General features: G+C 43.6%; 1 protein-coding gene across 3 annotated transcripts in view; it reads right to left on the bottom strand.

Moving 5' to 3' along the window:
• Positions 1-12,254, bottom strand: part of SRPX (sushi repeat containing protein X-linked) — a 46,878-nt gene that overhangs the window by 26,803 nt on the left and 7,821 nt on the right. The window contains exon 2 of one of the 3 annotated variants that reach the window (XM_029083484.2): positions 8,745-8,879. The exons of the other annotated variants lie outside the window; for them this stretch is intronic. The gene's annotated coding sequence lies outside the window, so the exon portion shown is untranslated. The remainder of the gene's footprint in view (positions 1-8,744; positions 8,880-12,254) is intronic. 3 annotated transcript variants of the gene reach the window in all.

Here is a 12,254-nt window from a genome sequence, read left to right as displayed (position 1 = left end):
ACCTTTCTGCGTCGTCCTTGCACTTGATTTGCACCCTTCATTCACACCAGCTTTTTAATGTCTGTCTCCCTGTCTAGACTGTAAGCTCGTGTGGGCTGGGAACGTATCAACCAACTCGGCTATCCCGTTCTCTCCCAAGCGCTTAATACAATGCTCCACATGCATCTCAACACCGACCCCTTTCCCATGTGCCCCCTTCTAGCCTGGAACTCCTTCCCCCTCCAGATATGCCAGAACCTGACTCTCTCCACCTTCAAATCGTTCTTCAGGTCACATCTCCCAGAGGCCTTCCCCAATTAAACCCTCTTCCCCCCGGCTCCCTCCCCATTCTGCGTCATCTGTATGTTTGGCTCTGTGACCTTGAGGCATTTGATATGCGCCTCAGCCGCGGCGCTCATGTACATATCTATAAATAAGTTATAGTTTACTTATTTATATTAGTGTCTTCCTCTCCGCTTATAGACTGTAAGTTTGTTGTGGTGGGCAGGGAACGTGTCTACCAACTCTGCCGTACTCTACTCTCCCAAACACTTAGTATAGTGCTCTGCACCCAGTAAACACTCAATAAATGCCATTGAGGATAACTGCATGGACTGTGGAGGAAACAGCTGCTTCTATGTTCCTGTGAATGCCTAACCTGAAACTTCAAGGTCAGGATGCAAAAGTAGTTAAATTACCTATTGGATCCATTTCTAGCAGAGACTGATGGTTCAGCTTTTCCCCTTTAAATCAGCTCGGTGGTCTAGTCAATCAATTGTATTTATTAAGCACTTACTGTGTGCAGAGCACCATACTAAGCACTTGGGAAAGTACAACAGACATATTCCCTGCCCACGTTGAGTTTATAGTTTAGAGAGGGAGGCAGACATTAATAGAAATAAATAAATGACAGATATGGACATAAATGCCTTGAAGAGGGATGAATACAGGGAGCAAGTCACGGCGACGCAGAAGGGAGAGGAGAAGAGGAAAGGAGGGCTTAGTCAGGAAAGGTCTCTTGGAGGAGATGGGCCTTCAGAAAGCCTTGAAGAGGGGAGAGTCATCGTCTGTCAGATATGAGGAGGGAGGGCGTTCCGGGCCAGAGGCAGGACGTGGGCGAGAGGTCGGCGGCGAGATAGACAAGATCGAGATACAGTGAGAAGGTTGGCACTAGAGGGATGAAGTGTGTGGGCTGGGTTTGAAACTGCCTCTGGCTGCTCTAACCATGTCTCAAAGTGAAATCCCCTGCTCCTCGCCGAAATTAGTACTTTAGAAAATTGACACTGTATTTAAGATTCAAAAACGCGACATAAATAAGTCGGCAACTGACACATCGCTCTTGGCATCTACGTGGTAATTTTATGCAAGTCATGACAGACCCCGAACAAAAGAACAAAGGGAAGTGAAAAGCTCAGAAAAGTGATACAACAGATTTTTGTGGCAGGGAGCAGATCTGGGCCCAACTGCAAAGCCTTCAATTACAGAGCTGCGGGGAGATATTTTTAATTCGGTACAGCCGATTAAAAGTCTCAGAGAAATGGAGACAGTGAGGGTTACTGTCTCCCATAATGACAAGCCATAAATGATATCACTAAATTGCTTGTGCCTTATTTGGGATAACTTAGTTTCATGCTAAAAAGCTGCTGGGATGACACCAATAGAGAACATTTTGGTTTCCCCTCTGGCATTTTTACACTGGTTAATTTAACAGACCCCTGACAAGAAGGAGATGCCCTTTTCATAACAACATGCTTCTTGGGAGCCAAAGACCAGAGGCTGTCAAACTCTGCACACAGTAAGTGCTCAATAAATATGATTGGTTGATTGAAGCAAACATTGTTTGTAGCTGGATATCACCATTTCCATTTTACAGTGAGAATAAGTGAAATTCAGGGCAATTATGGGAGGTTCTAGAAACTGCCCTGCAAATCAGCAGTGGGGAAAGGAAAATAGGTCCCTTGCTTCAAACATCCACCCTATACTAACTCACTAGGGCTTTTTCTCCCTGCATTTTGAAATTTCTGCTTATCATTAATGGCACTTGTGTGCTTCGTATGTGTAGGACACCCTACTAAGTGCTGGAAATGAAATTCTTAGACTTCTAAAGGGGGTCCAACAATTCCTCAGGACAAAACAATTCCCTTCACCCTGAGGTGGAACCTCTTAGGAAAACAAGTCTCTTTCCAAAGAGTAGGAAAAAAAAAAAATCATACCATTTGGCTAGGCAGTTCTCTTTAGTACCAGCTAAGGAGAGTGAATGCTAATGGTACTTTATATTAGTCATGTTTGCAAGGGCCAGGCATCTTATTGAAAGAATCCTTTTGGTGGGAAATTCTTTTTTTACCTCTAATCTGTACCATGGACAAGCTAACGTAAACAAAGATTGCCACCCCACATCCTGAGTTACCAGTCGATGATTCATTCAATAGTATTTATTGAGCGCTTACTATGTGCAGAGCACTGTACTAAGCGCTTGGGATGAACAAATCCGCAACAGATAGAGACAGTCCCTGCCGTTTGACGGGCTTACAGTCTAATCGGGGGAGACGGACAGACAAGAACAATGGCAATAATCGATGATCTAATTGAGCACGTACAGTGTGCAGAAGAATAGGAAAGCAACGTGGCTTAATAGAGCAGGGGTCTGGGAGTCAGAAGAACCTGGGTTCTAATCCCGGCTCTGCCACGTGACTGCCGTGTGACCTTGGGCAAGTCTTTTCACTTCTCTGGGCCTCAGTAACCTCATCTGAAAAATGGGGATTAAGATGCTGAGCCCTCTGGGGGACAGGAACTGTGTCCAACCTGAGTAACTTGTATCTACCCCAGCACTTAGAACAATGCCTGGAACATAGTAAGCGCTTAACAAATACAATCAGAAGGAAAAAAAATCCAATGTTTTCCAGTACATAACGCCATGACGATTACAATAAAAAATACATTAGAACTTTACTTCTGGTGTTTGTTGGCTAGGGAGGAAGATAGAGCTTTGGCATGCTAAAAATATTTTAATTCTGAAAATTTAGTTTTACTTTGCATTTTTGCCCCGATCACTGTCTTTTTCCTGGGATCAACAAAAGACTGGAAAGAGAGAGATTATCTTCATTCGATTCAAAATTTCTGAGGGCTGAAATGATCCCTCTCCAAATTTAGTCTCATTAGACTGTAAACTCCTTGGGGGTAGGGAGTTTTTTGGGGGGTTTTTTTGCTGCTACTGTACTTTCCTGAACAATATTCAGCTGTGTGATAATTATTCGATGATATTTACTGAGCACTTTCAGGGTGTGCAGAGCACTGTACTAAGCCTTTGAGATATGTTCCCTGCCCACAAGGAACTTACAGTCCAGAAAGGGAGATAGAAATGAAAATAAATTAATTCCAGGTAAGTGGTATTCTGGAGAGGGGAAGGAAAAAAAAGTCTTCAAAAACCTAGGCCTCGACCTCATAAAGCTGCTTTTGGGTATCTGCATTTCATGTTTCAGACTCAACTGGAAAAGAGATAAAGAGAGAAGCCTTAGTCTTGGCCTTTAAAGCATAAATGATCAAACCCTCTATCGAGCAAGAAAACCAGAGCAAGCGTCAGATGTGCAGGGAAATCATAATGCACCATGCACGCTGACTTGTTAGGAGCATGCATAGGAATATTAAACAGCCGAGGTTTTTCCAATACTGCTGACCGGAATTCATACACTATTATGGCTATTATTTTCCATGAATGCAAATGGATCTCCCTCTATATATGTAGGATGAAGTCCCCTAAGGTCCCAAAATAGAGCTCAATTTAATGATCAGGCAAGCATTCGCAAATAAAGACCTTATTGTCATGGAGATGCTAATTGTATTAAAATTATTCACAAGGATGTTCCAGAAACATGCCAATTAGGAACAGAGGTCACTTCACCAGCGAAACTGTCATGGTGTGTAAGCTGGTGTCTGGAAAATACACTCAGAAGACTAATGTAGTTTAGGATGAAAATCAGAGGTACATCTTCAAGCTCGAAGTGCGGTCCCCTAGGTCACAGTGAGGGATGCCACATCAAAAGCCAAGACCTAGAACCCTCACTGAGAACGGGAAACTCAGCTTCAAAATGAGGGGAGAATGTCAATTACGTTTAGAAATTGAGAGGAACCAGCAAATGCATTCAGGGAGGGAAGGGTAAGATCGGTGGAGACGGTTTTCAATGGCCTCTTACTAGAGCATGTGATTGAATTTAACTGAAAGACAAGAAGACCTGAACAAGATTCTTAAAGTACAAGAGGGAGAAATAAATCTATAAAAAGAGTGGTATTCTGTAGAAGAGGGAGAGAAGAACAGAAAAGATCAAAGCTAAAGCAACACAGCTGGAAATAATGCTGCTGACAGAGGTGAGGGAAAGAGAATAAACTCTAAATCCGTCCAAGTCCACGTGACTCGATTCTACTGAAAATCAGGACAGGGTGGTCTCAGTCCAATTTCAATTGCTAGCTTTGTCCATGAGCAGTGGTAGATTTTGAAGACAAGATAAATGGTGACCATTAAAACGAAGCACTAAAAGCAGAGAACGGTTAAAGAACTTGGGAGTTTTTCAACCAAGAACTGAGATGCGAAACTTAGCAGAGTTATTACTGTAGTTCAACTAGAGTACAGTCATTTAAATTCAAATAAATAGAAGCAGCATGGCCTAGTGGCTAGGGCTCGGGCCAGCGAGTCAGAAGGACCTGGGTTCTCATCCCAGCTCCGCCACTTGTCCGCTGTGTGACCTTGGGCAAGGCACTTCAATTCTCTGGGTCTCAGTTACCCTGTCTACCAAATGGGGATAAAGACCGTGTGGGGCAGGGACTGTGTCCAACCTGATTACCTTGTATATATCCCAGCGCTTAGTACAGTGCCTGACTCCTAGTAAGCGCTTAACGAATACCATTTTAAAAAATATGAATCCTTTTGGAGGTGGGCTAGTACATTTATTCTTGGAAATTAATATTCCATCATACATCTACCGTTGCTGTGGAAACCTCTGTACTAATAAATGTAAATTATCTGTTCACAGTTGACTAGAGAGCATATGTGTGTGTGCTTGTGGTTTCTTTTTTGTGTGTGTGTGTGTGTGTGCAAGTTGTGAATGTGTCAATTTCGAAAGGATGTGGTATCATCCAGTGAGGCCTGGACACCCCGCTACACTTCAGCACCCTTTTTTTGGGGTGCAACACCATGCAGCTAAACCCCAAATATTGCCAACAATAAGCATTATAATCGTGGTATTTGTTAAGCGGTAAGAGTCAAGCACTGTTCTACATTCTGATGTAGATACAAGTTAACCAGGTCAGATACAGGGCCTGTTCCACTCATTCATTTAGTTGCATTTATTGAGTGCTCACTCTGTGCAAAGCACTGTACTACCTGGGGCTCATGGTCTAATAATCATAATGATGGTATTTAAGCACTTGCTATATGCACTGTTCTAAATACTGGAGTAGACTCAAGTTAACCAGGTTGGACACAGTCTCTGTCCCACATGGGGTGCACAATCTTAATCCCCATTTGACAGATGAGAAGCAGCGTGGCTCAGTGGAAAGAGCACGGGCTTTGGAGTCAGAGTTCATGGGTTTGAATCCCGGCTCGGCCACTTGTCTGCTGTGTGACTTTGGGCAAGTCACTTAACTTCTCTGTGCCTCAGTTCCCTCATCTGTAAAATGGGGATTAAGACTGTGAGCCCCACGTGGGACAACCTGATTCCCCTGTGTCTACCCCAGCGCTTAGAACAGTGCTCGGCACATAGTAAGCGCTTAACAAATACCAACATTAAGATGAGGTAACTGAGGCCCAGAGAACTGAAATAACTTGCCCGAGATCCCACAGTAGACCCGCAGTGGAGCCGGGATTAGAACCCAGGTGCTTCTGACTTCCAGGCCTGGGCTCTAGCCATTAATACATGCTGCTTCTCTAAGTAGGAGGGAGTAGGATTTAATCCCCATTTCACAGTTGAGGAAACTGAGGTACAGAGAAGTTAAGTGACTCGCCCAGGGTCACAGAGCAGGCAAGTGGCGGAGCTGGAATTAGAACCCAAGTCATAGCCTCATCAATAGACAATCAATGGCATTTACTGAGAGCCCACGCTCTTTCCACTAGGCCACACTGCTCCTCAACAGGTTGCTCAATTAATTTTGATAGGAAAGAATCTTCCAGTTATAGCCATAACTTCTGTATCTGCATCCATTCACCTCATCTCCTAGGGGAAGATTTTCTAGGTGCGGTTAAATTTCAAGTGGAATAGTTTTATGCCCTATAAATGAGAATAAATTCTGATTGTGTTTACGATCTTTAAACATCCCTTAAACGCTCATCATGATTACTCTGAATTCCTGATCACCAAGACTGGTTAGCAATACTGCCCTAACCCAGTTAGGGCTCTCTTTTGTTTCCAGGAATGTAGATTATTAAGTAAAAGAGCCTTAAAGGAAGCAGAGTTTCCCAAAGGTAAGATAAAGTGCCTTAATGCATGACCAAGACCTCCCAGATTGATTAAAAAGATGATAAACACCCTGAAAATGGTAACCAAAACATCATGTATTTACACGATCAAAAAGGACTGTTAACATGTACCTTTCATGAAAAGGTTTTGGACTGGGCTTGTTGTCTACATCCCTAAGTAGACTACTTAGTGTTACCTTGGCCAAAACAGCTTTCTTGGCCAACAAAGATGCCATTAACTCTGCTAAATATACCCTCCATTATCTATGCCAAGCTTGAAAAGGATTATCATCAAGCAATCCTGTTTATTGAGTGCTTACTGTGTGCAGAACACTGTACTAAGCCCTTGGGAGACTAAATGTAATAGAATTGGTAGACACGATTATAGTCATTCTAAATCAGACAAAATACTCCAGAGGGAGGCATAGTGCTTAAGCTGATACAATCATTTCAGCCAAGTGGCGTAAACAGTGACAGCATTAAATTCATTAATGGTATTGAGAGACTGCATTAACAATCAATAGCATTTGTTGCTGAGTTGAATATGCACTCTGTGAAGAGCATTGTAAAAACATTGGGAAGGGAATGACAGTTAGTAGAAAGGATTCTGGCTCTCAAGGAGTTTAGCTTGTAACGAGAGATTCCCATACAAAACTCAAAAAAAAAAAAACCAATACAAAGATAATTCATTTTTTTGACCACTTTGGGGTAACGTTATATAACATACCAACCCTGCTCTTTCACTAGAGTAAATGTGAAGAATCACTGGCAACAGCTGATGTCTAAAATCACTTCCGGAGCCTACGTGGGAGCTTAATAATGTTGTTTGATATGGAATCCCACAACATAGCCTCATCGATAAATACCAATCAGTCAATGGCATTTACTGAGCGCTTACTATGTGCAGGGCATTCATTCAATCGCACCTATTAAGCGCTTACTGTGTGCAGAGCACTGTACTAAGCACTTGGGAAAGTACACTACAACAATAAAAAGTAACATTTCCTACCCACAACGAGCTCACAGTCTGTACTAGGTGCTTGGGAGAGAACAATACAACAGAGTTGGTAGACTCGTACCCTGCCCACAATGAGTTTATAGTCTAGAAGGGGAGACAGACTAAATTATGAGCATGTAAATTTGCTTTGCAGGGCTGATAAACTCTCTGCATCACAGTTGGGTAAAATGCGTTAAAGATTAATTCACACGGAATTTGGCTTTTTCCTCAGACTTCTCTCAGCTCTGGAAACAGAAGACAGTAACAAATTGCTCACTGGGATTGTCAAATGAGAAGAGCCACAGACATATTTGAGGCAGAGAGTTTACAGTAAGCTGAAGAGAATTTTGGGTGTTTCCAGTCACAATTCTCCAAACCTCTACGGTTTCTAGGTTTTCCTACAAAAATGGCACACCAGCTGCTTTTCAATATCCTCCTGAGACTCAAATATCCTGGGGCTTCCTCGTTTCAACAAACTTTTATCAGCCAGAAGTAGTGTTCTTCTCTCTGTTACTTCTATTTTGAATATTTTTCTTCCTTTGGATATCTGAATTAATGAAAACTCACTTAGCTTGCTTTGAAATTTCTTTGCTTTTTATGATTTTCAAGTAATGGATTAGAGTCAAAGTTAGGAAGCATTTTTCACTACAATTTTTGCTTTTATTTGTTTAAAATTCACCCCCTTCAAACTCTAATAGGGATCCTCAATTCAAACAACCTACCCAAAACAGGACTCCCCATTTGCCCATCACCATAGACAACATCACAATCCTCCTTGTCTCACAAGCCTGAAACCTTGGCAAGATCCTCGACTCCTCTCTCTCATTCAACCCTCATATTTAATGTCACCAAATCCTATCAGTTCTACCTTCACAACACCACTAAAATCCTCCCTTTCCTCTCCATCCAAACTACTACCACGCTGATCCAAGCCCTTTTCAAATCCTGCTTTAAATTATTGCATCAGACTTCTCGCTGACCTTACTGCCTCTTTTCTCTTTAATGGCATTTATTAGGTGCTTAGCATGAGTCAGACACTGTACTAAATGCTGGGGAGGCTGCAGGCTAATCAGGTTGGATACAGTCCATGTCCCACATGGGCTGACCGTCTTAATGCCCATTTTACCCACGGTGGAACAAGGGCCCAGAGAAGTAAACTGACCTGCCCAAGGTCAAACAGACAAGTGGCGGAGCTGGGATTAGAACACAGGTCCTTCTGACTCCCAGGCCACACTGCATCAGGCCCGGGGAAAGTACAGAATACAGAGGTGACATGTTCCTTGCCCTCAAGAAGCTGACACTATAACGGAGCTCTCTACAAACCTTAGAGCCGTGGTCAGGAGTTTTTGTTTGATGCGGAGAAGATTGGTTACTAATAAAGGCGTCTGATCAAAGGAAAGTGCAGTCTCGGTGGAGTAAAATGTGTGGCAACCAAATGGTAGTGGATCAAAATGGGAGCTGAAAGAGAGAAAGTGGAGACATGGAGTGAATACCACCCATTCCAGGAATTTGGACAGGAATGCGAGCAGAGAAGTGAGGAAACAACTGGAAGGTATAGTCAATCAATTAGTGGTATTTATTGAGCACCTCCTGCATGCAGAGCACTCTACTAAGAGCTTGGGAGAGTCCAATACGGTGGACCCGATAGACACGTCCCCTGCCCTGAATGAACTTACGGTCTAGAGGAGTGTAGTGGAATCCAGAAGAGGTTTTTGTAGCATGGAAAGACTTAAGCCCCTTTAAAAGAGAGAGAAAGGAGCCATCAGAGAGGGAGTGATTGAAGAGGGCAGTTAGGGAGGGAAGAAGACGGATTTAAAAGGGAGAGACTGGATGAGGTCGGAGGCACAGGGAGAGAGGGTAGATAACAAAAGGCTTTTGAGAGAGGGGTTGGTGGGACGGGAGGGGGCTGGGGGGCGAGCAGGCAACCTTGGAAGCTCCCGCTTTTGATGGTTTCAATTCACCTAACCCACTTAGGTCCCATTTAGTGGACTAGTGGAAAGAGCACAGGTCTGGGAGTCGGAGGAGCTGGGTCCCCTCCCGGCTCTGCCCCTTGTCTGCTGGGTGACCTTGGGCAAGTGGCTTAACTTCTCAGTGCCTCAGTTTTCTCATCTGTAAAATGGGGATTCGAATAGCTGTTCTGCCTCCTCTTTAGACTGTGAGCACCATGTAATGATAGTTATGGTATTTGTTAAGCACTTACTATGTGCCAAGCACTGTTCTAAGCACTGGGATAATTAGGTTGATCAAGATTATCAGGTTGTATACAGTCCCTGTCCCACATAGGGCTCTCAGTCTTAATCCCCATTTTACAGATGAGGGAACTGAAGCATAGAGAAGTGAAGTGACTTACCCACGGTCAAACAACAGACAAGTGGTGGAGTCGGCATTAGAACCCATGACCTTCTGACTCTTAGGCCTGTGCTCTATCCTCTAGGCCATGCTGCTTCTCATGTGAAACAAGGACTGTGTTCAACCTGATTATCCCCCTACTCTTAATACAGTGCTAGGTATATAGTAAGCACCTAACAAGAAACATAATTATTATTATCTAATGTAATCCAACCCTTCCTAGAGTGAACCTGAATTGATGCTGCCTTTGCAAAACTATATCGAGATAATAAAAGCAATTTCCCAGAACTCATCCATGCTAACTGCCTGGATCCATCTCCCAAATGACTCCCAAAGCAATAGAAAAAAAGTAAATTTAAAGCACCTAGCCGATTCTTATAAGTCGATGCATTTTTGACACAGAAATAGCCTAACATCCTGTGTTGGGACCTACATGGTTCCATTTGAAGAATTATTAGCTTGAACAAACATCTGTCATAACTCATCACAGATTTTGACTTTTAAACGTCTCGCCTGAAGGGGAAAAAAAACAAATCAGACTAGTCTTAGAACGAACGATAATTAGACTGTCACGAGCGTGAACAGTAATTAGAGGTGACTGGGCCGGTGGACGTGGAATCCTTAACAAGCCACCTCATCGCCCCAATTCGAAGAAAACCAACACTTCCGGCCTCCTACTCGCTCAGTGACAACCAAAGAGATGAGACATTCCTCGATTTTCTTGGCTAGCTAACTCACAACCCAAACCACAGATGCGCCTCTATCCGCTCCCAGACATTCTTGCCACTCTGGCTTTGCGGGCAGCGAGGTGGTTGGGAAGAGTCCCCCAGCTTTCTCTCCCCACTTATCCCTCAAGAACCACCCCCCGTGGGTGGAAGTGCCAGCTCCACCAATTCCAATAAACCATTCACCCGCTCCCGAAATATCTTTCTACAGATAAAAAGAGCAAGTCTCTTCTGGGTAACTCCATGCTTTGTTTTCAGGTTTCAATCCTTGTGCCCAGATTTCCAGAATGAGTCAAGTCCATCCATTTCTTTAAGGACACATGTTTTCATTACATTCACCCCCCTGCTCCTCCTTCCTTCCTCCCTAACCACCGATGTCAACTCTTTCTTTGCTTTCCAATGGCTTTGAACTGCTATCAGTTTGGGGCTGAAACTGCCCATCTACCGCTTACATTCATTCATGGGCTCACTCATATTTATTGAGTGTTTACTGTGTGCAAGCACTGTACTAAGTGCTTGGGAGAGTACAAGTTATTAATAAACAGATACATTCCCTGCCCACAATGAGCTTACAGTCTAGAGGGACAGACATTAATGTAAATTACAGATATGTACATCAAAAAAGATGTCCTTACCATAGGCTTTAAGGAACTTTCCCCCTCCTTCCCTATTTTGCTGATTTTCTACTATGAGTCAGCCTGCAGACTTCATTCCTCTGACACCAACCTACTCAGGGTACCTCAATCTTGTCTTTCTCGGCCCCCGACCTCTATCCCACGTCCTGCCTGTGGCCTGGAACTTCCTCCCCCTTCGTATGTGAGACTATCACTCTCTCCACCTTCAAAGTCTTTTTAAAGTCCCAGCTCCTCCAAGAAGTCTTCCCCAACTAAACCCTCATTTCCCCTAATCCCTCTCCCTTCTGCATCACCTACATACCTGGCATATTATTTATATGAATCTCTATCTCCCCCTCAAGACTGCAAGCTCGAGTCCGAAGCGCTGGGGTAGATATAAGGTATTCAGGTTGGGCGCAGTCCCTGTCCTCCATGGGGTTCACAAGTCTATCTAGAAGGGACTAGGATTTAATCCCCATTTTACAGATGAGGAAACTGAGAAGTTAAGTCACTTGCCCAAGGTCACATGCAGCTGACATTTCTTTACCAACTTGAGAAAAGCATGGCCTGGTGGATAGAGCATGGTCCTGGGAGTCAGAGGGACCTGTGTTCAAATCCCCACTCCATCACTTGTCTGCTGTGGGACTTTGGGCAAATCGCTTCACTTCTCTGGGCCTCAGTTACCTCATCTGTAAAATGGGGATTAAGACCGTGAGGCCCATGTGGGACAGGGACTGTGTCCAACCCGTTTTGCTTGTATCTACCCCAGTGCTTAGAACGGTGCCTGGCACACAATAAGCACTTAAATACCAGAATTATTATTATTATTGCATTGTGCTCTCCCAAGCACTTATAGAGGTCTGCACACAGTAAGCACTCAATAAATAGGATTGATTGACAATAATTATGGTAACTGTTAACTGCTTACTATGTACTAAGAGCTGGGGTAGATATAAGGTAATCAGGCTGGACACGGTCCCTGTCCCACATGGGGATCCCAGTCTAAGTAGAAGGAAGTAGAATTTAATTCCCATTTCACAGAGGAGGAAACTAAGAAGTTAAGTGACTTGCTCAAGTTTATAAGGCAAGTGACATACCCAGTATTAGAATCCATGCTCTCTGAGTCCCAGCCCCATGTTCTTTCA

Source organism: Ornithorhynchus anatinus, chromosome 18 (assembly GCF_004115215.2).
Source record: "Ornithorhynchus anatinus isolate Pmale09 chromosome 18, mOrnAna1.pri.v4, whole genome shotgun sequence".
NCBI classification, from domain to species: domain Eukaryota; kingdom Metazoa; phylum Chordata; class Mammalia; order Monotremata; family Ornithorhynchidae; genus Ornithorhynchus; species Ornithorhynchus anatinus.
The sequence above is the reverse complement of the archived record's forward strand: the minus strand, read 5'-3'. Positions and strand labels throughout refer to the sequence as shown.